This window comes from Tyto alba, unplaced genomic scaffold (genome assembly GCF_018691265.1).
Source record: "Tyto alba isolate M040663 unplaced genomic scaffold, T.alba_DEE_v4.0 Super-Scaffold_26, whole genome shotgun sequence".
Classification (NCBI taxonomy): domain Eukaryota; kingdom Metazoa; phylum Chordata; class Aves; order Strigiformes; family Tytonidae; genus Tyto; species Tyto alba.
Genome location: NW_024881300.1, coordinates 23,559,538 through 23,585,430, shown reverse-complemented (window position 1 = coordinate 23,585,430; position 25,893 = coordinate 23,559,538). Strand labels below are relative to the sequence as shown.

At 45.7% G+C, this 25,893-nt stretch overlaps 1 protein-coding gene across 1 annotated transcript in view; it reads right to left on the bottom strand.

The window, feature by feature from the left end:
• Positions 1–25,893, bottom strand: part of PMFBP1 (polyamine modulated factor 1 binding protein 1) — a 139,207-nt gene that overhangs the window by 70,853 nt on the left and 42,461 nt on the right. Inside the window, exon 4 of the mRNA XM_042797362.1 lies at positions 3,227–3,296. The gene's annotated coding sequence lies outside the window, so the exon portion shown is untranslated. The remainder of the gene's footprint in view (positions 1–3,226; positions 3,297–25,893) is intronic.

Here is a 25,893-nt window from a genome sequence, read left to right as displayed (position 1 = left end):
GCTGCCAGAAAATAAATTCCATGTGCCAATTTCTCCCTGCAACATTTACGTTTAAAGCTCTTCCTTGGAACTGTAATTACATCAATGCCTATTACAGAAATAATCAAACTCCCCAAATGCCCTTTACTACCCCAAAAAACTCTTCAAACTTAAAGATGCCTAGGTTTCACTAGTGTCTTTTGTCTTGAGTCTTGGTTTATTTTACAGGTAGTCCTATCTAAAAGGTCAAGCTAGCTAGACTTGTGCTACTTTGCCCTTGTCACAGAATAAAGGAAAGGGCTTAGCACAATTAATATCTCTCAGCTCACACAGACCTAAGTATTCATTAGAAGTTAGTGCAACTTGCACCAGGTTGCTCAAAGTCATGCCATGGGCCACATAATCCCAGTATCCTTGGGACAAAACATATAAATGATAGAATCATAGAGTGGTTTGAGTTGGAAGGGACCTTTAAAGGTCATCTATGATCTGCAATGAGCAGGGACAAAGAAGGCCCAAAGTTGGCCTCTCCCTGCCACCTTGCGAAAAGATGTCTCTGAGCTCCCAGAAGACAGGTAATACAGAATCACGGAATGATTTAGAGTGGAAGACACCTCCAGAGGTCATGTAGGCTGATCCCCTGCTCAAAACAGGTCTAATTCGACCAGGTTGCTCGGGAACTTGTCAGTATATACTCAACCTTGTTCCAGAAGATGACAACGAAAATCTACATATGAAATGGTTCACAATATGAACAGTTATGCTTAACTAGAGAATGCACATGTCTGCTAACATTACAGACAGATGGAACGGAGAGCTTTCAAAAGAACCCCAAGGGTCCATGGACTTCAGGGTCAGGGCTGCTCATCTAACTTAGTTGCTATTTAAGCCATTAATTCTTAAACACAGAAAACAGATTATTCCCTTCCCTTTGGCAGCAGCTTCTTCATGTTTGAAAGCTGTTGTCGTATCAGCCTCCTCTACTGCTATCATAAAATTTGCACCTAAGAGCCAACAGGACAAGACAGAAAACAGTTTGGCATGCTGCCTTTTGTACTTTTGCTGATTCGTCTTTTTAGAGATATCACATGAGGAACCATTCTAGAAACAATATTGCATTAGCACCAAAAGCTTTCCAAAGTTGATTCCTAGCCTCCATTTACTTTCATAAATAAATGCAGAGAATCAAGTTGCTATCTTATTATCAAACACCACGAAAGACTGGACCAAAATAGCATTTGCCATCTAGCAAAGGGCTCCCACAGTTTCATTCACGCCTGTAGAAATAATCTGTTCTGTTTGTACAAGCATGCTGAAACGACTAGCTCTTGAGAGGTAAGATGGATTCCTAAAGAGTCCAACCCTTTGTGATTCATAGTCAACAGACGCTCTTGAACAACAATAGGTCAGACGGTAATCCCCTCTATTTTGTCTGCAGCAAAAAAGCAGAATAAGACACATCAAGAGTTTGCACTGAATTTCTGTGGCAGTATGTAGCTCTCTCCAGAGGATAGCAGCTTGTGACGTTGAGCACAGGTTTATATCTGAGAATGGAGAAAGCAGTCATGAGACTGTAGCACAACCATGTCTGGCTTGGTTTTAACAACTTCCAATAAAATATTTTCTTCCCGTATCACATAGTTAAGCAAACAACTCTCATTTCCGCCCAGTATCTCTACTATGCCTACAGTTAGCACCTTCAGTGGGCAAACCATAAACATCTAAAACAAATGTTTTCATTTTCAGTTCTTAATTTTATAAAATATCTATGTGTTCCTTGTCACTCTTTGTGCTCCTTTCTTTTTCATAATAGCTTTATTATTAGAGTGACTAGACAGATCTTGAAAAGTAGCAGGGTGGAGAAGGGATTTACCTTCAGGTACAACATATTAGGATTCCGCCAGGGCAGGTGAATAAACTGCAATTTCAACATGTGTAAACGGGGAAGAGGCTGCTTTTAAACAAACATGTACATTTCCTCTTCTAAATGGAAGAAGAATGTATTTAATTTCCCACCTGGATATGAAGAACTTGCCTACTGAATGTAGTACAAAGCCTCCACGGGCAGCTGGAACACTGCAAAAGAGTGGCTGAGGTGCAATACAACATTTAGAACACCGAGGGAATGAAACGTGGTTCCAGCAGCATCTCCTGGATGGTCTCTCTGTTGCTGCACAGTCCTGTGCACATTCCCTCTTCTGGTGGCTGCTCTCTTCTTTTTCAGGGTAGAACTGAGGAAGCAGATTCTTTTCTGAACATCCACCAATACAAACAGTCAACCACGGAAATACCAACAAGATTAATGTAAAAGCAGGGCAGATGAACGCTCAGGGCCCAGAAATGAAGACAGGCTGTTTGCATACACCGCCATCCCTTCCCGTAAGTCCCAGTTACATCCTCGAGCCCTGGGCCTTGTTCCCACCCGTGCTGGATGGCTGGCAAGGAGCAAGCCCGGGCTGGGTGTCTGAGGGCATGTTCTGCCCACAGTGGGATGGTGCTGAGCCAGAGCCGGCAAGGAGGGAGTGCGGTCCTGCTCCCCAAACTCCCGAGTCGATGAGAAGCTTTACTGGGAGCGAGACTGCTGCTAGATAGGGCAGTGGAAGAAGTAAGCATGTGAGGAGATTCTGACTGAGTGGGAACTTCTCATATTTAGGCATTTCTTTATATTTGCACAGTTAATTGTGCAACTTTAATATCTTTTAGCATATTTCCTGTTACGCCGCACAATGTAAAGGTGAATCAAGGGTCTTTGCACCAGCCTCATTCATCATGCATTTTCAACTGCTTCCTCTGAGCTCTGCCCATTAATTCTTCAGCCACTACTTACTGTAATATGCCCAGCCTTCAGGAACATCAACAAAATTTAAAAATCCCACAACCCAGTAGGGCATAGTTTCCTTCTCCACTCCACCGTGGAACAACACATTCCTCCACCCCAACTCACGACAATCCAGTCACAGGCCAGAGACAGACTTTCTACAAGAGTATCAAAGCTCAACTCCAAATTAAAAACTATATATTTAAAACAGCACTTATTTTGTCCTAAAATCCATTCCACCAGGCTTGCACTCAGCAACAGGTTCAGCTTCATCTCATTAGCTCTGGACAAGAGAGAAGGATCAGGTGCACAGTACATTTGTGTGAAGTGAAAATCTAAGCTTGCAGCAGTGCAGAGGAAGGGATAGTTTGGCAAGCAGTGTGCCATAAGCATGTCTAAGCAGGTAGATTCTTGATAGAATCCTCTTACCTTTATTTCTGTTGCAACAAGCATAGGTTTAAGTGCTCCGTGTCTCCTTCCACCTTCTGCAGGGGAAAATCTGGTAAATACAGAGAGAAGAGATCTGTGATGAGGGTGGTGAACGTTTTAAGTGAGACAAATTCCTCCAAACTCAGGCTGCCCAGGGAAGTGGTAGAGTCACCATCCCTGGAGGTATTTAAAGGATGTGTAGGCATGGCACTTAGGGACATGGTTTAGTGGTGGACTTGGCAGTGTGAGGTTAACAGTTGGACCAGATGATCTTAAAGGTATTTTCCAACCTAAATGATCCTGTGATTCTATGAAACTACAAGCCCCAGGTGAAGTTGCAGGTCAGGACCAGACACCTGTGGGTCTGTCTTGCTGGGAACAATCATGATGGAAACCCAGTAATGGAGATGGTTAATGGCTTAGCTAAAAGGCCACCTTCTTAAACTCTACACACTCTACAGCTGAGCTGAAGCATACTTCCAGCGTGAGAGAAGCTGTGCAACGCCCCTACCAACACGCTGCTTTCGAGGCAGGAGGAGCACCAGCCCCCTTCGTGCACAGCTCTCCCTCCTTCCTCTCAATGCTCCCTGTGTTTCTGCCCGTTTCACAGCTCACCCTGAGGAGGAGCACCGAGTCCAGGCCCCTTCTGCAGAGATGGGCACCAGCTACCCCGGTTAAAGCCAAGCAGGTTACACAAGGTCGCTCCTAGCAGAGCTGCCTTGCAGGAGCTCTGGCTGGGTGAAGGATGCCAGCCCCGTTCACCCAGGCCCGCTCAAGGTGCCGGGTTATGCCGACCACGGCCTCTGCCTCCAGCGCTGGCATTCCCTCCTCCCGCCGTCAGAGCCATCCCAGTGTCCTGCACCGAGAGCACGGCCGCTCTGAAACACACTGCTCTGCAGCACAGACGGACACGCCGTGTTCCTGTCCAACAGCTGGCCTACACACACAAGAAAAATCAACTTTTGTTCAGATAAAAATAAAAGCAATCTGAACTGGAATCTGAGGGTTTGAGGACCAAATCCTGTCGGTCATATCTGGGTGAAAGAGCTAACAGGTCTACACTGGAAATGGAGGGAGCATTTCCAGAACAGAAACAAGTAAGCCAAGAAAAATTTGCTACAAGCGGTTTTTGTAGTGAAACCTTCATCAAAGCTTGCAGGTGTGGCGAGAAGGTACGCCAGGTTTCAGACACCTGCTGACAGTCTCAGGCTTGTGCTGCACAGGGGTGAAATTGATGGCTGAGAGACACGTCCAAAAGATGAACAGCTTCTGGCATTGATCTCGTCAAAGTCAATGGAAAATGGTGAATCCTATTATCAGGGATACTTTACCTTCAAGTGGAGTAAGACCACCTTTACTTAGGACACAAATTGCTTTCAGCGCCTTAGTTCACGAAGGCATTGAAGTATCCTATCAGAAAGAATAGCCATTTTAAATAAGTAAACACACAAATCTGCTAGGAAAAATATAAAACATAATTATTAATAATTTCAAAACACTGGCTAGTAAGTTTCTGCTGTATGGAAAATAAGAAGCATAAATAACAAGCCAACCACTTACAAGCGAAAACAGATGAACCACCCCATACCTTTTTCCTAAGTCAGACATCAGAAATGTCATAATCATATCCTGCTCTGACCTTGCTAAATCATTATAAAACACCAAGGATATAAACATCTCTGTAGGCGCCATTCTTTAAGTGCAATTCTCTGCAAGTGAAAACCCAATCACCAACTCAAAACATAGATTATCAATGTAATTAATCTTTTCTTGCTATCTCTTCCATTGCTCCTCTTGCCACCTAGATTTTAAGTTAGATGTCATACTCAAAGAGCTGCACAATTTTCCCAAATCCATGTAATTGCTGGATTCTTTCTACTCTCTCCGCACTGTCTCCAAAGGGCATTCTTCCTGCAGCAGCATTACCTCATGGTCTCTGATCTCAGCTGTGCTTGGAGCGATCTCCACACCCCTAGCCTTTGCCGTCGTCGCCCAGCCCGTTTCTCAGGCCGCCCCTCTAAGCCCCGCGACCCGGCCGGCGTCCCCGGGCGGCACGAGGGATTCGGGCTCCTCTCCGAAGCCCGCGCTGGGGCTCCGCTGGCTCCATCTCCCGGGGTGAGGGGCCCGGGAGCCGGCGGCAGCCAGCACGGCCCGTGCCCGGCGCCCCGGGGTCCCCGCGGGCGCTCGCACGGCCCAAGGGCTGCGGCTGCTGCCGGGAGCTGGCGGGCCCCGTTCCGCAGAGACGCTGAGGGCAGCTCGCCCGGGCAGCGCAGCCGGAGCCGTGCTCGGCGGTGGGCTCCGCGCTCGCTGCCCGCCCGCAGCCGGCCGGCGAGGAGGGGACGGGCCGCGAGCGCGGCTGCGCCTGTCCCGGGGCTCGGGGCTCCCGGCTCGGGGCTCCGGGCTTGGGGCTCCTGGCTTGGGGCTCGGGGCTCCGGGCTTGGGGCTCTGGGCTCCCGGCTCGGGGCTCCGGGCTTGGGGCTCCCGGCTCGGGGCTCGGGGCTTCGGGCTTGGGGCTCCCGGCTTGGGGCTCCCAGCTCGGGGCTCCCGGCTCGGGGCTCGGGGCTTCGGGCTCCCGGCTCGGGGCTCCCGGCTCAGGGCTCGGGGCTTCGGGCTTGGGGCTCCTGGCTCGGGGCTCCCAGCTCGGGGCTCCCGGCTCAGGGCTCCAGGCTCGGGGCTCGGGGCTTCGGGCTCAGGGCTTCGGGCTTGGGGCTCCCGGCTCGGGGCTTCGGGCTTGGGGCTCCCAGCTCGGGGCTCCCGGCTTGGGGCTCGGGGCTTCGGGCTTGGGGCTCCCGGCTCGGGGCTCAGGGCTCCTGGCTTGGGGCTCCCGGCTTGGGGCTCCCAGCTCGGGGCTCTGGGCTCCCGGCTTGGGGCTCCCGGCTCGGGACCGTCCCAGCCCGCTGGCCAGCAGACACGGCTGCCCTGGTCTCGCCCGCGGCCGTGCTCCGTGCTCCGCACCCCCGGCCCCCCGCCTCTCGCCCCAGGGTCACCGCTGCGGGCCAGGGTGTCCCCGCGGGTGCTGGCCAGCTCCCACAGCCCCCCGCACCCCCCAACACCAGCCCTGTCTGGCCATTCCCTGGCCCAGATATTTGCAGCTGCCCGTGATTGCTGTGTTATGGTCTCACCAGATTACAGACTCTTCTGAACGCAAGCACTGCACGCACCTGGAGTGCCCAGTAAAACCAGTGGGTGGTATGGTAAACACCGCGTTAAATCTGCACACTGCCTTAAGCCTGTCGGCCTTTGGAAGATTCCCTCTGCATGAAATTCTCCCCATCTCCACTGATCATTGTTTTAATTTAAAGGGTTTTTTAAAGGATGTGATTTTAATGAGTGCAAGGCTCAGACCAGAAATACTGTATTTCTTTCTCCTGAATGATGAAGTAGGCACTTGGACTCTCTGCATTGATTTCTAATCTGCCATTTCATACTCTTGACAGTGAGCCCTGGAAACCAGGTTCATTCGGCTGTACCGTGAAGGTTCCCATAAATAAGAGTAGCTGAGGTTGGTTAGGTCAAAAGGGAGGACCTGAATATCAGAGACACAACCCTTACTCAGCCTAGAGCTCTTCAGCATAGCTGACTGGACTACTGCTACTAGTACTGAGAGAAGACATGTACAGACTTTCATAAGAAGGAACTCAAAAGTGGAGCTCTGCTCGTCGGGATGCACAGAGGTCCCCCCTTCCCAGGGAGAGTAGAACGACTGAGAGGCAGGAAATTAAAATGGCATGGATCCCCTGATCAGAAAAGCAGATTCATGGGGACGACCACAAATAGACTCGTACTCGGACAGGCCCCTGAGCACACATGGATTTTGTCTCATTCGCCATGTGCACCAGATGCATGGCTGGGCAGTAAGCTTGTTCTTGTTTCCCAAGAGCCTGTCTTCCAGAAAACCCTCCAGTACAGGCACAAGGCATTCTCCAAACAGGGCAGCAATTATACTTCCTTCCATCAAACTCTGGTTTAGGTTTCTGATGAGAAATGCCTATAATTAAAGTGACAAAAATCTTCCTTTCCGAGATGGCAAAGGAGACCTTTATTATTGGCTGCTATAAGGCAAAGTCTGGGTTCTTCATTTCAGGCACTTTTGGTTCAGAGATCAAGAAACATACACTCTTCTTCTTAAATAAAGACACTTCGGAGATTTAATTCCCATGCATTCTGATGAGCCACATCATGCACACACAGCAGCACACACCAGCTATCTGGGTCTGGCTGTCTGCAGGGCTATCAGTGCCGGTGCTCTTGCCAGCTCTCAACCACCCTCACACCACCCACTACTATAATTTTTGTGGAGCCAGAAATATTCTTTAGATTCATCCACTGCTGTAAAGTCAGAGCTGTAAAGTCAGATCTTTTCCTCCTTTAAATGTGACTAGCTATTTACTCCCTAACAATTCTGCTTCAGAGCTGATTTAGCATTTTTATTGGAATGTGAAAGCTCTTAAAAGAAGAAAAAAATCTAATCAGGCAGAAGAGATAGAAAACTTGCTGAATTTTTTCTCCCCCCTTTGCACCCCTTCAATCCTATCAAAAGCACATCTTCCATTCATTGCTTCCCGATGTCATTATGACAAGCGGCTACAAATCAATAGCAGAAGCAAAGGCAGGCCTAGCCCGCACTCACCAAGTGATAAAGATTCACTCTCAACCCCGATTTGCTAATAGCACATAATAGCAGCCATTGGCGCCCCGCATTAAATCATACATTTCACTCTGCGTTTATTATGGGATTTTTAAAACTCCTCACCAAATTGGATTTTCTCGACGGTCTCTAATTTCCACATTTATCATTTAAAATTAAACTCCTCTGTGGGGAGGGGGTTGGGAAAAGGGGAAGGAAAAGAGAAGCCATGTAATTCTGTATTTTCCTCTTTCTTTTTTATGAAAACCCATAAATAATCCCAGGTATCATTGCCATCAGCCCTGAAGTTTTATATATATAAAATACCAGAACTTAGGATAGAATAGCTTTGGGACTTAGCTTACCTTCATGCAGCCCTGCTAAAGAAGAGGAAATTAAAGAGAAAGCCATAAGGAAACAAATTTTAAATAGTAAATCCAATAAACAAAATAGTCAACAAAGTAAGGTGGTAAGAAAAGCATTACAGAAAATTACTGTGGATTTCCTTGGCTGGAAGAGCTAAGCAGCAAGGAAAAGATGGACCAAATTTAAAAAAAAAACCAACAAAACAAACCTATTATCAAACTTCTTATCTCTTTTCAGTTCACGGAAAATTCATTTGACAAATAAAGTGAAAACTCAACAATAAGCTCATCTTTTACAGCAGGTTTCTCTTTCCTCATGATCAGGACCAATGAAGAAAGGCAATACCCCCGAAGCCACTGTTCTTTATTATTTCATCCCACCCATCCTGCAGGTGCCACCATGTGTAGGGCTGCTGAGCAGATCAAGATGTTTAACAGCATCTGCAAGAGCCTGCACGAGTTTTTAAGCCATCGGGAACCTGATTACAAACAAGCAGAGGCATGGATGGCGAATGCTCTCTGAACCAGTCCTCGGGAGGAGGCAAAGGTGCCTCAGGTTTTGGGAGCCCGTGTCCATGCAGACAGTGCAGCCTAAGCGCCTCAGTTGTGAGGCTAGTTGATGGCTCCAACAGACCATTCGGAAATGGTCTCTTGCCCACTGGTACCGATAAACTGGGATTTTTATAGTTCAGGTCAGTATAATCCTATGGTATTTCCTAGAGGAGTGTAGCTCCTAGTGATGTCCCAGATGCAGCTGCAGACCGGCTACTGCTCTGATCACTGTGAGCAGACAATTCTATCAAGTATTGTGTTTTCTTCAGCTGATATCCCCACTGAAAGGAACCCCTTGTTCAGAGGACCTCTGCCCAGGCAGCAGAATAAGAGAGTGATTTTGCAGCTGTGCAGAAAAACAACGCCGTGGGCTGGTTTTGAGACTTGGAGATCAACAGCCAACTGGTGCTTTGGTTCTGGAGTATAAAGCTAGTTTTCAGCCTCGTATGCAAGTAAGCCTGTGTGCTGAACTCCTGGAAAGAAAAGAATACAATTACCTACATCTGCCTACTGTAGAGGAGCCAAAGGAAAACAGTACGAGAGAGATACAGGGCCACCCTGTTCTAAAGGGAGAAGGGCAGGGGTGCAGGTGTGCCTCAACCAGAATGGATGCTGCTGCTTACGACGGCAGCGCAGTGGGCGTAAGAAGCACATGGACCGAGAGAAACCTTGACGGGCAGACCCCTGGAGAACCTCCTGCTTCAGGAGGGGGTATGAATGATACATCCTATGATCCGAGTGACCAGAATGCTCTATCAGAAGTGATCAGGGAACACTCTCTACGTCCTCCCCGGTCCACGGCCAGTACGAGACACTTGTTCAGAGAACACGCATGACAGTTACTGCTCTTACACCAAGCTCAGGAGTACTGAGGTCCAGATGCCTTCATCTGTCTTGAAAGAAACAGCCAGGTCCCAGGCTATTTGAGGCACTATATGTTAAGACATGAATTTGAGTCTAATGGGAACAAAGGCCAGTGGCTTCTGAAACAGAAGGTGGTATGATAACAGCATGGTGAATTAAGCTTTCACTCCTTGTGATTTCCAACCACGAGATGTGAACTCAATCAGCCCTCTGTCTAACATCCAATTAGTACAATCACCTCAATTCACAAACTACTAAGCAGTTTAACCAGGACTCTGCTTAAAAGCACTTTAGATTTTTGTTCTGGTAAGTTTTGGTTTCACTAAAGAGCTCTTAGAGATAAAATTCCTCATGAAGCCTTGCCAGTTCAGCTGCTATGCATCAGCCATATCACAGGCAACACTCCAACAGCTTCTGGCCTTTTTGTGACTGCATCAATGTCATTCTGAATCCTAGATGAATGCAGACGCAGCTTCTGTTTTACTCTAAAATTATCTTATCTTTAAAATTACAGCAAAAGTAACTAAATTCTGAAGCCTCTCCTTTGAACTGTTACCTGTTACCCTAAGCATCTGCAATACTAGCAAAGGCTGGCAAGTGTGAATGCTCCTGAGAACTAGTCACCCCTCACAAAGCTAAAGAACATCCTTGAAATTTTCATCCTTGAAAGTGCCGCTAATTTTAAAGAAATACAATAGTTACAGGTATTGCACCTGAGTATTGGCCACCACTCAATTTAATGAGTCACAAATTAGATATCTGGTATCTTCACAGGAAGCAATGTATGCTCCTCCATCTACAGCCAGAACATGAATCTGGCTAATGCAAAACTGAATCACCACTTTCCTTCACTAGAGACATCTGTTTAAAGTTAGAACCTACACAGTTAGGTTAACACCTACATAGGAACAGAGCAGAGGGCAAGAATGTAGTATTTTAGGTTAAGAGCCTTTTTTACTTCTGTTGTTCCATAAAGTAAAGGGCAAATCCTCAGCAAAGACAGACATTTCACTTCACTTTAAGTAATTTTAAGGATGTGCTGGGGTTCCATTTCTTTTTCTTTACCCATCCACCTTTTCTGTGGCCTTGCCAATTCAGTTTGAGGCCTTCTGCTACTGTTTCTTACTTTTCAGTTTTGTACCTACGTTCAGGCAGATGGACCATCCCCAGGTGCTGGTCTCTTCAGGAGACAGCTGTGTACATACGCTTCCAGTGCCTCCCATGTATAGGTGCACTGTTTCTTACTGCTCCAGAATCCGAAACATCCTGTGGTTTATTGATCCACCTAACCACACTTTACCAATGATCTTTAACTTTTGCATTCTTCCCAACTAGTGCATCAAAACGGGAAGCGCGCAACACATTACTCTCCAACTGACCTGCAAGGCTTTCATACCACATAGTCAAAATTCCCTGACAGCCATCGTCTCTCCTTCGGTTGTGACTGATGGAAAAGTATCCTGTATTCAGTATCATGAATTATCAGAGTAATTCTGCAGCTCCTGAATAGACCAAGCACAGTGACGATGAGGGTGGCGAGACACTGGAACAAGCTGCCCAGAGAAGTTGTGCATGCCCCATCACTGGAAGTGTTCAAGGTCAGGTTGGACGGGGCTTTGAGCAACCTGATCACGTGAAGGATGTCGCTGACCATGGCCGAGGGACCAGAATAGATGATCTTTAAATGACTCTTCATCCCAAACCATTCTGTGATTCTATGACTTCAGAAAACAGCTGCTTCCATCCTGCCCCAAAAGAGATTTACTTCTTCTAGGGGGGAATCGTCAAACAAGGAACAGCGAGTTACCTGTGAACACCGCATTTGAGGAGGTGTTCTTGAAATGGACAGCAGGGTCTAAGGGATACCCTGGAATAAAAATGATTCAGAGAAGATCTCTTAAGAGCAATGCCACTGAAGCACGGTTTCAACAGTTCTGATGGTTAGGAAATCACATCCTGGGTTACCGCTTTTGTGCTAAGAATGTGACAATAAGAAGTGAATCTTATTTCTCTGTTATAATTGTCAAGAAAGCAAATTTATCTCTGCATGTGTAAACAAAAGCATGGATGTACTCCTCTTTTAGCTCGAAGGGGACTGATGGTTAACCAGGTCTAAACTCTACCCAACCCAGTTTTGCACAGGTTTCCACAGTTCGTGCTGAAGTAAGCTTTGATCCCTAAGACCTTTTCTCTGCGAGAACTATTTTCCCCATGAAACTTCCCAAACTACAGTCCGTACAACACGTTGTTTTAAACTCATTTGTTCAGACACTTCACATTTAGAAATGATGATACATCCTATAGTATTTAATGTATGCTTTGGGCTAATGAAACAAAAGAGATCAAGCTATAAATGGTCTAACTGTGTAAACAAACTAAAACAAACAAAAAAAAGCCCAAAGGTTATGGCATTAATTGCTACTGCAGAAAATCCTGTGTTGTCCAACCAGTCACAGCTACCCTGGGACAGCAAAAGATCTATGTCCAAGCCCTGTGCTGGCATGTTCGCATGCTCATCCCAGATGAGCACTCTGAACATCAGGCTGCACAGGGATATCTTGCACTCTTCCCTGTTGTTGCTAAGGCCCTTCATAAAAGAAACTGAATAATCACTGGGCTGATGTTATAGCCCAAGGGTCAAAGTAGTACCTGGAACATAAAGCAGTCAAGTTCAAGCCATTACTCCAATGAGCACCGAATGGCTTATAGAAATGACACAGCTGGAACTGAGCGGTGTGCAAGGGGCTCGTTCCAGGAGGGCCAGTGCCCCGGCAGCGCGGCGCTCGCTCAGGGGTGCGCGGCAGCGGCACCAGCCCTGCCACGAGGCGGGCAGGCACGGGCACTGCCAAGCCACAGCAACACATCTGCTCCTTCTAATCTGCTTTGCGTTATGTTTCTGCTTCTACCAGCTGCTGCCTCTTTCTCCATCCACCACTTCCCAAAAGAAACTCAACCCCTCTGCTCCTCTGGTGGACACCTGGGCACTCCGTGAGGCTCCTCCAAAGCCCGTACAGGCCGTGTTTCACAGGTACAACCAGCCAGCAGCCCAGTATCAGCAGAGCTGTTGTCCAGACTTTGGGTCCCAGAAACATACAGGAAACGCGAGACTTGTCTAGACACATAGATTGATTTGTAGGTTTACAACAGAAAAAAACAAACCACCCCACAACTAAAAATATCAGAATCTTAATGGTTTCAAATCCAAAAGGCAAAGAGCCTTCTAAAAATCCTCATGATTTAAAAGATCTTAGGGTCAGCAAAAATAGTAAGATGGCAAGAGCTCCCCAAAGTTTGCTTTTTTCCTTATTTACCACAGCAAGTAAAAGGTTTAGCCAAAACAAATAAATCAGGACTTCCACAAGTTGGCTTCTTAAGCTAGCAGATTGTTCTGCCAGTTCTGGTATCAGCTGGATGAGGCATGGCAGCCAGCTTTGCCAGACTGTCCCCTTTTGGGACAAACAGACAAGATGACAGAAAACAGAAGCTGTAAAATGTTTTTATTCTCCTACCTTGTTTGAGGGCACACTGAAAAAAAGTTTCTCCTTGCACCTTATTAAAAGGAAAATTCTGACACAAGTCTAGCAAAAGCCAGGTGCACACCAAGCCTGGAGGTCCTGGTACACGAGGGGATCGAAACCAGGCGCGTTAGGCCGGGAAAGGGAGGCTGAAGACTGGAAACCTCGCTGGCACACAGCACTGAGTTTCCTTTCCACACAGGGTGGCTTGCGCCGTAGCTTCTAATCTCTTTCTGTGAATGATCTCCAGTATTGAAGTTTAATACATAAATAACCCAGGGGCTGCAAGGATGCTGAGATTCTGTATCCTCTGCCATGGAACTAGGACAGCGAGGCACTCGAGCTAACACACCTTGGCTCTAGCTAAGCCAAGAATTAGACACAGGGCATTTTCAGCATCATGTCCTCAGCGTTATAATTTGTTTCTTTCATTCTGTCAGTGCTCAAACTTGTTGACCTTCCAATCATACTTGCCCTTTCTATCCTCATCTTCGCTTTCAGGGAGGACAGCAGTTTTATTACAGGGCAATTGGGAGTGTTCTTAGTATACTCATTTGTCCGAGGCAGTTACTGCATTACTGTTACTGATCAAACAGTAACAGGAAGCCAGGACTCGGGTTAAGTGGCATTCCTACTTTTGGAATGCTGAAGGCCAAACAGAGGCACATTAGCAGAGCTGTGAACAAATGCCTGCAAATTGAAGGCAACTCTGCGTACCGACTGCCTACGGGTTCTGGCTGGGGCAAGCCTCAATGTTAAGTACATTTATACAAAAATGTAAAGAAACTAAACCAATGTTTATGCTTTCTGAGAAAGATGAGAAGGCAAACAATGTAAGGAACAGGGGAAAAATACATGAGAATCTGCCAAAGTGATAGCTTCTGCAGTGCATGAGTTTAAATTGATTCACTGCCATCTTCCTAACATAAAGGAGGGATATTTTAGCAGGACAGTCTGTCACAGCTGCTGAAGTTTTGGCACTGGAAGGCAGCTGTTCAACGCTTCAAATCAAAGCTCTAAATGCCCTCAAACAGTTTAAAGACAGGTATACTTTCAAAACATTCATTTAAATGAGCCAGACCCACTTTTGACCATTGCAAACCTCATATTCTAGCTAGAACAGGTTTGGGATTTTTTTTTTGGTTGGTTGGTTTTGTTTTTTTAATTGTGTGAAAAGCTACCAGGCACTAAAGATCACCTGAATTTCCACATCATGCCTTGCAAGCAAAAAGGCATGAAAGGTCTCATCCAAAACCTGTGTCCCCATGTTAATGCTACGCCCAACCTGCCGAGCAGCCGCGCGCTAGGGCAGGCTGCGCACTCCTCCAACACCGCTGTGCCGCTTCCAGTCACCCCGAAGAGCGTGCGGCTCATGCCCTCCTGCAACGCACCCGCTAGGCAAGAGCACCCAGGAGCTGGTCTGACACTGTAATAATAGGCAGATAGAAATGAAGACCTGTACCTTTAAAGCTCTAAAGCATTAAATCACTGAAGCAGAGCTGCAATTATATCAAGTTATTCTACCAACATGAATCCTGGAGATACATATCCAAACCAGCAAAGCTGATTAGTAGTGTGGGAGCTCCCTGCATGCTCCTTCAAAACACAATTAAAAAGAGTTTTATTCAGAGTAACACAGGGGTTATAGGGTCAGAAGAGTTTCCATTTCAAAAGGCAGCAGGATACAAACTAGCAGGAAAGGGAAAGTAAATTGCCCAGATTTTGTGCTAGAAGTATCATGGGTATTTAAGCAGCTGGGTTGCAATTTGTTACCAAAATTTTATCCTACCGTTTATAAGAAAATCAGTGCAAAGACAAGCCCTTCTATATTGTGATGGCGAATAACTATTGTTCCACCTACAGCAAGTCAGATTCTGCCATCTTGCTTCAAACTCTGGGCTCCCCCAACAATTCTTACAAAGAACAGGTAATAACCCTTTTGACTTTCTATGTTTTAAAATGTACTGTGATTACAACAACAAAAACAATTATTTAAAAATTGTAGAGGAAGCTGCAGCAAATAGTCTTCTTGTCCAGTACTGCTTTAAGAAGTCAAGAATGCAGTCTCCTAAGGCAACAAAAAAAAAAAAATATTGTCCAGTGTTTGGCAGTGAGCAGTTCATTACCTTGCCCCACAGCTGTTTTTGTGGTCCAGCCTGGTTGTAGTCAGCTACCTTCCTGTAGGCTTCACAGCAGAAGACTGCTTTTAGTAGATTTTATGTGTATATTTTGAACTGATGTGCAGAGCTCCTGTGAAATGTGGTTCTGCACAGATGACAAAAACTTTGAAGATTTACTTGGATATCACTTAGAAGAGAAGAGCTGTTGTATCTAACAGAAGCCAGCTAATACAAAAAAAAAAAAAAAAAAAAAATCCTAAACATCAGTCAAAGCAGCATGGAAGTTGACTTCATCTGAATCTGAATGATGGACAGGTCTTGCATTGTCAACCTGATCTGAGACTTCCATAAGGTACTTGGCTTTCCTCAGACTGGTGCAACTTTGTCTCCAGCTATCTGACGCCACCGGAAGGGTGAGATCTTTCCTCAATCACTGTCAAAACAACAGGCTTCTCCTTTATTTCCTAGCTTTTGTGCCAATATAAAGGTAGAAGCAGAGGAGGACTTTTCTCCACAGTTTTGCTAAATATATCTATAGAAATAAAACAATCCTTTTTTGAATAGACCTGTTTCTGAAAGCCTAAAGTCTATCTAAATTAATTTGTCATATTACAAGAGCCCAAAGAAACATTATTATTAAAAAAAAAAATTACATTCCAAGATGAAGCAGACCCCAGATTTGCAGGAAAAAAAGACAAATGAGACTGGAATCTTGCACCTAAGCTTTTGTGTTCATCCCCTCTCCCTACCCCCACACACTGTGTAAAAGCTTTATGAGTACAACTTGAAGGATGGGAAGCAGGGAGGAAACAAGTCTATTTCAACTATTCAGTTTGCATATTTTGGAAGAAAATAAGTTTTGCCATAGTTTTGAAGTCAAAATGTAAAAATAATCTCCTGCCACACACAGACGTTTCCCTTTGTATACTTACCTCATGCTCCTGTCAAGACAACTAAATACGTTAGACTCTCACGGAGCATACAATTTTCCATATATTTTCAAATACATTTTCTTTACTATTTCTGGTAGCTCGTATTTATGATTGGTTAAGCTACCTGTGCTTGTGTGCTTTCATAGTAAATAAAAAAATGGGTTTATAAATAATCAAGCCTTTTCTGCTTTATCAAAAGCCTCCTTTTCCGTTTTATAACTCATAAGAACAACATAGGCTAGTTAAATATTTGTTTTAGTAATCAGACTTGTCCATTATAAAAAAGGGGGAAAATTATTAAAATCACTACAGAAAATATTGTATGTCTCCATATTAGAAACAATGATATAGTTTAGCACTATGCACTTCTGACATTAAGTTTTCTAACAAGATAAAACCTTTACCAGTAGTGAAATCACTGCTAATTCCTTTGGTTAGTAGCAGGAAGATGAAACCTGAGACATGTTTCCTTAGAAAAAAAAAGAGTTGTTTGTTTTTTTTTTTCTTCTTTTTATTATAACCTTAAAGGTATTGTCTTTGTTTCTAAACTACTTAATCTACATATGTATTCATAAACTATGAATGGTAAATTATATATACTCACATATTATATATTATAGTATTTGATATTTTTTATATGTACTTAAGGTACATTATTCTATTGCATAACTTTACAGTTGAGTAATTGTTATATCACAGCATTACCTGACACAATGTTGTCTAGGATTAGCACTGCAAATATTTTAGAAATGAAGCCGAACTTATATTAGCGATAGTAAAATGTCCTTGCACTTGTTTTATAAATAAATGTTAATAAACTTAACATATCAATGTAATATTAATTGCTCATCTTACTCTTTAAATAGAAATCATATGCCTTTTACCTTAAGCTAGACTGCTATATAACTACTTGACTCTGATGTCTAAGGTCTAAATGCTCTCTTGTTTTTTAAAGAAAACAACAGAATTTTAATTGGGCCTCAGAACTCCAATTCCTTTTTGTTTGTATGCCCGATTAGACATTAGATATAATGAGACGTCAAGCACCTTATCACTGATGCTTCCATAGGACTGAAAACATTCTGAACCCGGAGACAGAAGAAAATACATGAAGTGAAGTTATGGACTCACGCCCGACTCTCTAAGCATACTTTTCCCCTGTCCTGCATGCAACTGCTCCCGTGCCTGATGAGCTGCAGCTCCAAGCATTTTGTTCCTATTGCTCTCTGCAGAAGAACCACACACTTCTTAAACCAGCTTGCAGCAATTTCTACAGTATGCCTCAGACCAGTTTTTACTGCTCTATGAAACCCTAGTTCAAGGAGCATCCCACATGCAGAGTAACCTGGTGGACGCTAACAAAGAGAAAACCAGTAATATTTGGCAGGAAGTAATCCTGTAGTGAAAATGCTATTTGGCTTTTAAAAATATACTAATTATCTCATGAAATGCAGAATATGTAAATCTATGCACTAGCTTTTAAAGAACTAGCTTTCTAAAGAAAGGTTTAATTTCAGTAACGTTGATAAGCCTGAATTCAAACCACAAAAAGCATAACATTCTCAGATAAGGCCGCAAAACCCCATCCCTGGGTCTTTTTCCGTAGCCTTGCCATGTCAGCACACCAGACACACGTATTCAGATGCTCGGCTGCTTCCTAGTGCCTGCATGAGACCTGGCCAAGCTGCATACAACAGAACAGCTGAGCTTAAGTGACAGCCTTTGTTCTTAATTTCTTGGAATTTGTCAGCCACAGTGAGACAAACTGGGTTTTGTACTTAATTTCACAGAACCTTTCCCTCCCCGCGCCTCCTGTTCTGCAGCCCACAACTATTGCTTTTCCCACGCTTACTTCCTGAGCTCTGGCCCTTGGGAAAGAGAACAAGAGGCAAAATGTTTACAAGACACAGACTTGTCACAAACTGCACCCTGCCAAAGGTTTGGTAGCAGTGTTCCTGCTCTCAGTCTAACCAACATCGAAGATCTTCAGAAGTTTTAATTTTCAGTCATACCAAATCCGCTTATTTTTCAGCCCAGCTAATCGAGACACCCACATCCAGTGGATGTCAGTAGGGCAACATATTGTTTTTCACCCAGAGAGCAGAGCCCATTATAAATAACACTAAAACCTTTGTGAAGATGACTGTCCTCTCTACAGCTTACAGCCTAGAGGCTTCATTATTGCATTGACCATAATTCAATTCATCCCTTCCTAAAAGGTCTATTTCTGCAACCAACCCCCACCCTAGAAAATACGTCCAACTAATAATTTCCGATTAATGCAGTCAATTACTAACTCTCCCCCAGCCCCTTACCATCACCTGATTGGGCCAGAATGGAAAGGAAGCAGCAACTAACTAGGGAGGAATAGAAGTAGGGGTAAAATAGCAATAAAAAGTAATTACATAAAAATGCTAAACATATTACATCTGTTAGTTTGCTTAGCCCAGTGGGCTTGACAATTCCAGGTTTTTGCCATTGTCCACGCTCAGACAGACAAGAATAAGAGAAACAGGGAAAGGATCTTTCAATAAGATTATTAAATCAGTGCATGAAAAATAAGTCGTCATTACATTGCAAAAGGGAGAGAGAAACTCACTGAAATTTCTTTCTGCAGATTTGCCTTTGTGATCTGCAAGGTGCTGTTCTCCTGCTTACACTCTGTTGCCCTGGCAACGTACTCCTGTAAAATAAAGATTATTAAAGCGCATATGATTATTTGGCCGCACAGTGAATGAGGCAGCCGCTTCTGAAATTCCTTATCAGAGAAATTCAATTTTAGGCCAAATTGTGTTTTCACTGCCTCTCAGCTTCTCCCTCCCCCCTGCAATACCAATAAAACCATCATCTCCCCAGCTGTACATGATATTTTGTCACTAACTCTTTCATGCCTTTCCTTTCCCATTCCAGGTTTATTTTTATTCTGTCAAAGCAGAATGCTTTCCCCAATTTGTAGGTTTTCTTCCTTACAGGTTTTTTTTCTGCCAGCTTCAGCCTTTCCTTCCCTGCCTGCGAGCAGTCGGCCGCCTCCCGCGCTCGGTGGCGGCAGCAGCAGCGAGGCGGGACGTTCCCCCCCCCCCGCACCAGGATGCGGTGCCAGACCCCTGGCTGGGGGGCCTGGGGCTCCAGCGCCAAGGGGGCTGCCAGAAATGCCGCAAACATACAAACAACTGCCCTTCGCGCCACGCGCCCTCGGGGAGCCTGACCCGCCTTAGAGCTCGCGGGCGCCTCTGCTTGCAGCTCATCCCCAAAGCGCCCCCGCACCCCCGCGGGGCTGGAGGCCGGCCCGGGGCACCCCGGCCGGGGGTGCTGGAACACCCCAGCAGCGCCGGCCCCGCGCCCTGCCCAGGCCAGGGGCATGGCCCGGCACCGGGGGGCTCTGCCGCGGGCACCGGGGGGGCTCGCTCTGCACCCGGGGGGCTCTGCCGCGGGCACCCGGGGGGGGCTCTGCCGCGGGCACCGGGGGGGCTCTGCCGCGGGCACCGGGGGGGCTCGCTCTGCACCCGGGGGGCTCTGCCGCGGGCACCCGGGGGGGCTCTGCCGCGGGCACCGGGGGGGCTCTGCCGCGGGCACCGGGGGGCTCTGCCACGGGCACCCGGGGGGGCTCTGCCGCGGGCACCCGGGGGGCTCTGCCGCGGGCACTGGGGGGGCTCTGCCGCGGGCACCGGGGGGGCTCGCTCTGCCGCGGACACCCCAGCGGGGCTCACCAGCACCGCACAAACCGACGGCGGAGGAGTTCCTAGGTGCCTCCCGGGCACTAAGTGCAAAGCACCGCCTGCAGCTGCTGCCCCGGCGCCCGTTCCTTCGGTACCGGCAGCAGAAGGCAAGGGCGGGAGCGCCCCTTACTCTGCGTGTCCCCCCTGCAAACGGCGGGGACGACGAGCCCGTCCCGCAGCTCCGCGGCCCCCGCGCCTTCCCCCCCCCCCGCCCCCGCCGCCGCCGTTCGAGCCCCCGAACCGGGGCCGGGCCCGGGCGGCGGCTGCGGGGCCCCGCGCGGCGCAGCAGGGGGCGCTGCCGCCCCGCCGCCGGCCCGCGCCGCAGGGCGGGAACCGCGGAGCCCCCGCGCAGCCCGGCCCGGGGCCGCGGAGCCCCCCCCGCGGGGAAGCGGGGGGCCCCGGGCCGCGGAGCCCCCGCGCAGGGCGGCTGCGGGAAAGCGGGTGTCGCGGGGCGCTGCTGCCGGCGGGACCCGGGGGTGCGGAGGCGTCCGTGGGGAGCTCGGCTCCGGGCTCCACCGCGGCCGCGCTCCCGCGGATCCGCGTGCGCTGCCTCGCAGCTTCTCGTGCCTTTTCTTTCCCTCCTGCGCTTTAGTTAAAACACCGCGGACCGTTCGGGTAGAGGGATGGAAAACACAAACGCGTGTTACCCGGGCAGAGCGCGGGGTCGGGGCTGGGGGCGCGAGGAGCCCACGCCGGTGCCCCCGCTCGCCCCCCCGCAATTAAAATAAAGGTAAATGTGCCTGACTCTATGCACAAGGGATTCTGCTCCTTCAGGTAGTATTAAAAAATTACACCGACTCTGGAAAGGAGATGAAATTGCTTCTTTTAATATTAAACTTGTAATTGTTCCTATTTTTCCTCAGTGTTTTATAACTGCGAGCCCTAAGCAACTAACAGCCTTTGTGCAACTATTAGTGGGCAACTGCAGTGCAGCTAGGATGACTGAAAATTTCTGAAGGCAGTACAGTAAAGATGAAAGTGATTCTTAGAACTAACATATGTGCTTTATTTTTTAAAGATGGAACAGAGAGGAGGCACAATTACCCCAGATTTAGAAGATCTGAGTTCAAGCCCTGACCTACTGAAGCTTCCCATACCTCAGCTTCTCCTCCCCCTGTCTTAAAATGAGGGGAATAACTGTTGCCTACCTTGCGGATAATTGCGAGGATAAATACCTCAGAGGCTGTGAGTTGGTTGATACAACAGAAAAAATGCCTAATACTGTCAACACAAGGTACCCCAAATCTGGCCTCCAGTTTTCGTATACTCAGCGGAAGATAACTATGATTAATAATAAGAACAGGATAGGAAAGGAGACTAAAAGAAGACGAGTGGATTTCAACAGAAATAGTATGGTTCACCAAGGCAACACCTGTAAAGATCTTATTTCTTTTGGAGGTGTGTGTCATCCCTTATTCCCTTAATATGCACAAATACTGGAGAGAGAAAAAAAAAAAAAAAAAGAAAAAAGCAACAGTTGAGTCCTAGAAGCAGTGCTAGACAGTTTTAGAAAATCCTCAGAGATAGCATCATTCCCTGTATAAAGCTGCAGCTTTCTGGGTTCATTAAGGAAGAGTAAGCAGTTCCTGAACTGTGTCCTTCAGTTTGGCCACCATCCACATCTATCATCTCTTAAGACCAGTGCCTGAACTAAAGTACCATTTTGGACACTGAGATCACTTACGGAGGACTGCCGAAGCCTCAGTTTCCTCTACAAAAATGAATAGGCTCATCTAAAAAAAAGTCTACACCAATTTCTGAAGACACCAAACAGCTCAAATTCTTCTCATTTTGGAATGTAAAATACACAAAGATCCCAGTTTCAAAAAGCTAATGATTTAAAATAGTTAATATGAGCAGGCAAAAAACCCCATAAGGGTGACAGAGATCAGAGCAAAGGTCCCTCCAGTGAAGTGTCTGGAAACAGTGGCAGTGGCCAGAAACAGCAGCCTAGCAAAGAGCACAAGCTCTTTGCAGATAGGATACCTCTCACAGCTGCTTTTAAGGGCTCCCTCGGTTTGTTGCTCAGAATTTCTGAAACCCAGCATGGTACCTCCATGCTTAAACTAAAGGATGAGGAAGAAAAAAACAATTGTAAACATTAGAAAAGGTGGAGCAATTATATATCGCCTATTTTTTTTTAAGTGAATGAAAGCAGATGTTCTTATTTAATATCCATGCAAGAAGCTGACATGCCCCCAGCACACGGTTTCAGTGGATGTGCTGGATGGGCGCCGTGCACAAGGGCTGCAGAGAGCCCTTCTGGAAGCATGCAGTGCTACCGCTGCCCGGTCGCTCAGGAGAAGGCAGTTCTCCAGGCTGAGAGCACTGGATGTACAAGGTTGCTGAGTTACAATTCTGGCTTCTCCAAGCTGTTTTCCTCTCTCAGTGATACCTAACAGTATTTCCTTGGCTAGCATTGTTTCAAAGAGCCAGTAAAAATACTCCTTCTCTGTTACAGGCTTTTGGATAAATTGGAGTTCCAGAATGAGTGACAGAATTAAACAGCTTGCGCTCAAGTAAGAAAGACACTTCTAACAGGATTTTCAGAAAATAAACTTCATCCTTTGTATTTCTCAGATGAAGTAAATCCAAGTTACAATTAAATGGGACAAGAATCCTGATAAGCATTACATTTTTTCTGGTCCTCGATTACCTGTTTTGGAGCATTTCTGGCTCACCTCGAGCAAATGACATTAGTGGTTATAGTTTCTAGGAGCTAGGAATAAAGAAATATCTTCTACGGACTGTGGAAACCATACCATGGAAATAAGAGCATCTAGAGGATTTAGGGAAAATGGACAAACAGTTGACTGTAAATTCCCTGAGTGCCTTTGTTTCTTCTGTCCTCATTTTTAAAAGGACACAGGAAAATTGGAGACAGTGCAGAGTCATAAAAATTATTTGAGAACTGGAATAACTGCCTCAGAATGAGAGACTTAAGGAGCTCAATCTGTTTAGTTTATTAAAAAGATCAAGAGATGGCTTGATTACGATGTATAAGTACCTTCAAAGGGAGAAAATACCAGGTCCTAAAGGGCTCTTTAATCTAGCTGAGAAAGGCATAACAAGAACCAATTGCTGGAAGCTGAAGCCAGACCAGTTTAAATTAGAAATAAGGCACAGTTTTATAGTGAGAATGATTAGACATTAAAAAAACCTACCCTATCAAAGGAAGGAGGATTCTTCATCTTTTAATATCTTCAAATCAAGACAGGATGCCTTTCAGTAAAGTAAGCTTGAGTTTAAAAAAAAAAGGCTCAATACAAGGGTAATTGAGTGATATTTAATGACTTATCATAGGTAAGGAAAGCTCTAACATCTTGATTTGGAATGAAGGCTTGAAATTTGTCAGGACATAGCTTTGGCAACAGGTACATGCCATTTGCAAGAAAAACTGCCTAGATCTGGCTATGTTGTTAGCCTCAGAGAAATATCAGATTGCAGATGCCAAGCAGAGACCCGATGGTTTAAAAACCGATACCACTTTTCCTTATTTAGATTCCATCTCCTGAGAAGGCCTCGTGCTGACCAGAGCCATGGCAGTGTCACTATAAATAAACTAGTCTGCTGAAGCCCAGGGCCATGAGTATGAAGCTATACTTTTACACACAGGCAAATTAATGTTCTGAATGATCAAACAGACTGTGGCTGTAGTTACCAGCTACAGCTGAAAACACAACGCCAGCCCTTGGATGGAACCTGCTGCGGTTTATCCCCTTTGCTGGGAACGGATGTTCCGGGACTCCTGGTTGCCTGACCATCCAATCGAGGCTTACATACTCCACGCTAAAGCAGATACAGGAAACCAGGACGACAAGGCAGGATTGATATTATTTAACTACACAGCAGCTGCAGATTTAGATCAGGCTAAAAGACACCCTAGCATACATGAGGGAGAGCTCTTGCACTTACACGGCAAGACAGGGAGTACAGAACTTCCCAGCAGCAGTGCCTAGGTTTTTTTCATTACTTTGTATCTTTACATCATATTCCCTCTTAAAATGTTAAAATCAGTCTTTAGGATTCTCTTTGTGGAAGAACTTCTTTGTGTCATGGCCGTCATCCTCATCTTTCTCTGAACATCTAGATCAGCAGTCTCCAAACTTTTTTGATCGTACACCCCATCTGTAAAAGAATTTTGAGCGTGTGCCCCAATATATGTATATTTACTTAGAAATTATATACATGTAGTACTGTATTATGCACTTTATAAAACATACACCAAAACATAAATTAAAAAAGGATAAGGATGAAAAAATCACTATTTTAAATTTTTAAAATTTATTAACTGTACAAAAAAATACTTTCTTCCTGCACCCCAGTGAATTGTCTTGTGCATCCCACCTTGGAGACCACCAGACTAGAGCCACAAGGGACCTTTCAAGGACAAACATTCTTCCAAATTCTTCTAAGAAGTTATGTGCTATTGCCTCAGACCCCCTGAAGGGAAAGTGGCAAATTACTCAAGGCTGACCATACAACCTCGGTAATGTGATACAAGTGAACTGACATCATTGCTTCATAAAGAGCTAAAATGGGGCAAAACCTGACCAACCGCTACCATACAGAAGGTTTCCAGGAGTTGAACAGTGCCGCCATGTTCCCAGGTAAGAATTTAAATAAAACCTGCTGTTATGACAATAATGCTGACCCAAGAGCCTGTGATGAAGCCAATTGTGGAGAGAGGCTCAATAAATACTCAGAAGTTCTTTTGTGCTGAGCACGATATAAGATGTGGAGCAGTGCCAAAGAAACACTTGGTGCTAGATGCCAAACCATCAGTCTGCTTCAGCTCTGGCAGCAACTGACTCCTGAAAGCAAGTTGCTGAAGGTGAAAAAGAATGGGACCACTTCCAAGTCTACCACTTAGGCTTATCACCAGACAACCAGAGCCAGAGTTTTCTGAAGCAGTGCCAGGTAGCCAGACTCAATGCTCTTGAGCTTCTGATGTGAGCATTAGAGTCTGGGAGGCCTCCATGCAAGTACCTGGGAGTTGGAAAGTAGAGTGAGATCAAGATCTTCTGTCCTCAGTTTCCCTGCAGATTGGTTCTAGGGACACTCACTAGGTGAAGGAACCTATGACCATAGTATTATTTATTAAGGCTCATTGCTACAAGATTGAGATGGAACTTCATTTGAGAGAAAAGCCCATGCTTAGCATGACCAAGGCGCACTCACTCAGTGGCTGTACACCTGAATTCTTACACCAAGGGAGAACCTATGCATCAGTGAAGTCAAGGGAAGACTTTGAAATACATCTCAGTTGTGCCATGGTTTCACTATAGTCTGAAATGTTTTTTAGGCACATGACAATTTCCTTTTCAGGGCTGAACTGTTCTATGTCTTCTAATGCAATTTCAGTTGACTCAGCCAATGGACTTTCCATCATTTCCTTCATACTCCTATCGTGATGGGTCCCATAAATCTTGCTAATGGAGGATATTACCTGATATCTGAGATACATTTTCCTTCTTGTATTATGATCACAATACATTTCATTTGCATTCCTCAGGCCCTGTCTAAAGCAATTCTTCTCTATGGTTTCTGTTTATGCTCTTCATGTGCTTGTGGACAAGTACAACACTTCATTTATTTTGCCAAGTTAAACATACCTAATTCTTTTCATATTTCTTCATAAATCATTACTTCCAGTCCTTAAATGCAGCTTTACTCAGAAAAATTATTTTAGAAATGGTGTTGCCTGGGATCCACATTTACTAATCTCACAGCAACTATTCCATCATTTTTGTAACTGCCAGTGCTTTGCACTAATTCCACATTTTTTTTTTTTTTTTTTGGTCTGTGTGCTCTACACAGTAGCACGGGGAAAATCTTAGGTTTATAGTGTCAACCTTACACATTTTCATTCTGCACATCATTCAACTCCTCCTGAATTTACTTTTTCCATGTTGCATACAAAAATTAATACAAAAATCATTGAGAAATTTATATACGATTTCACATCATTCTATG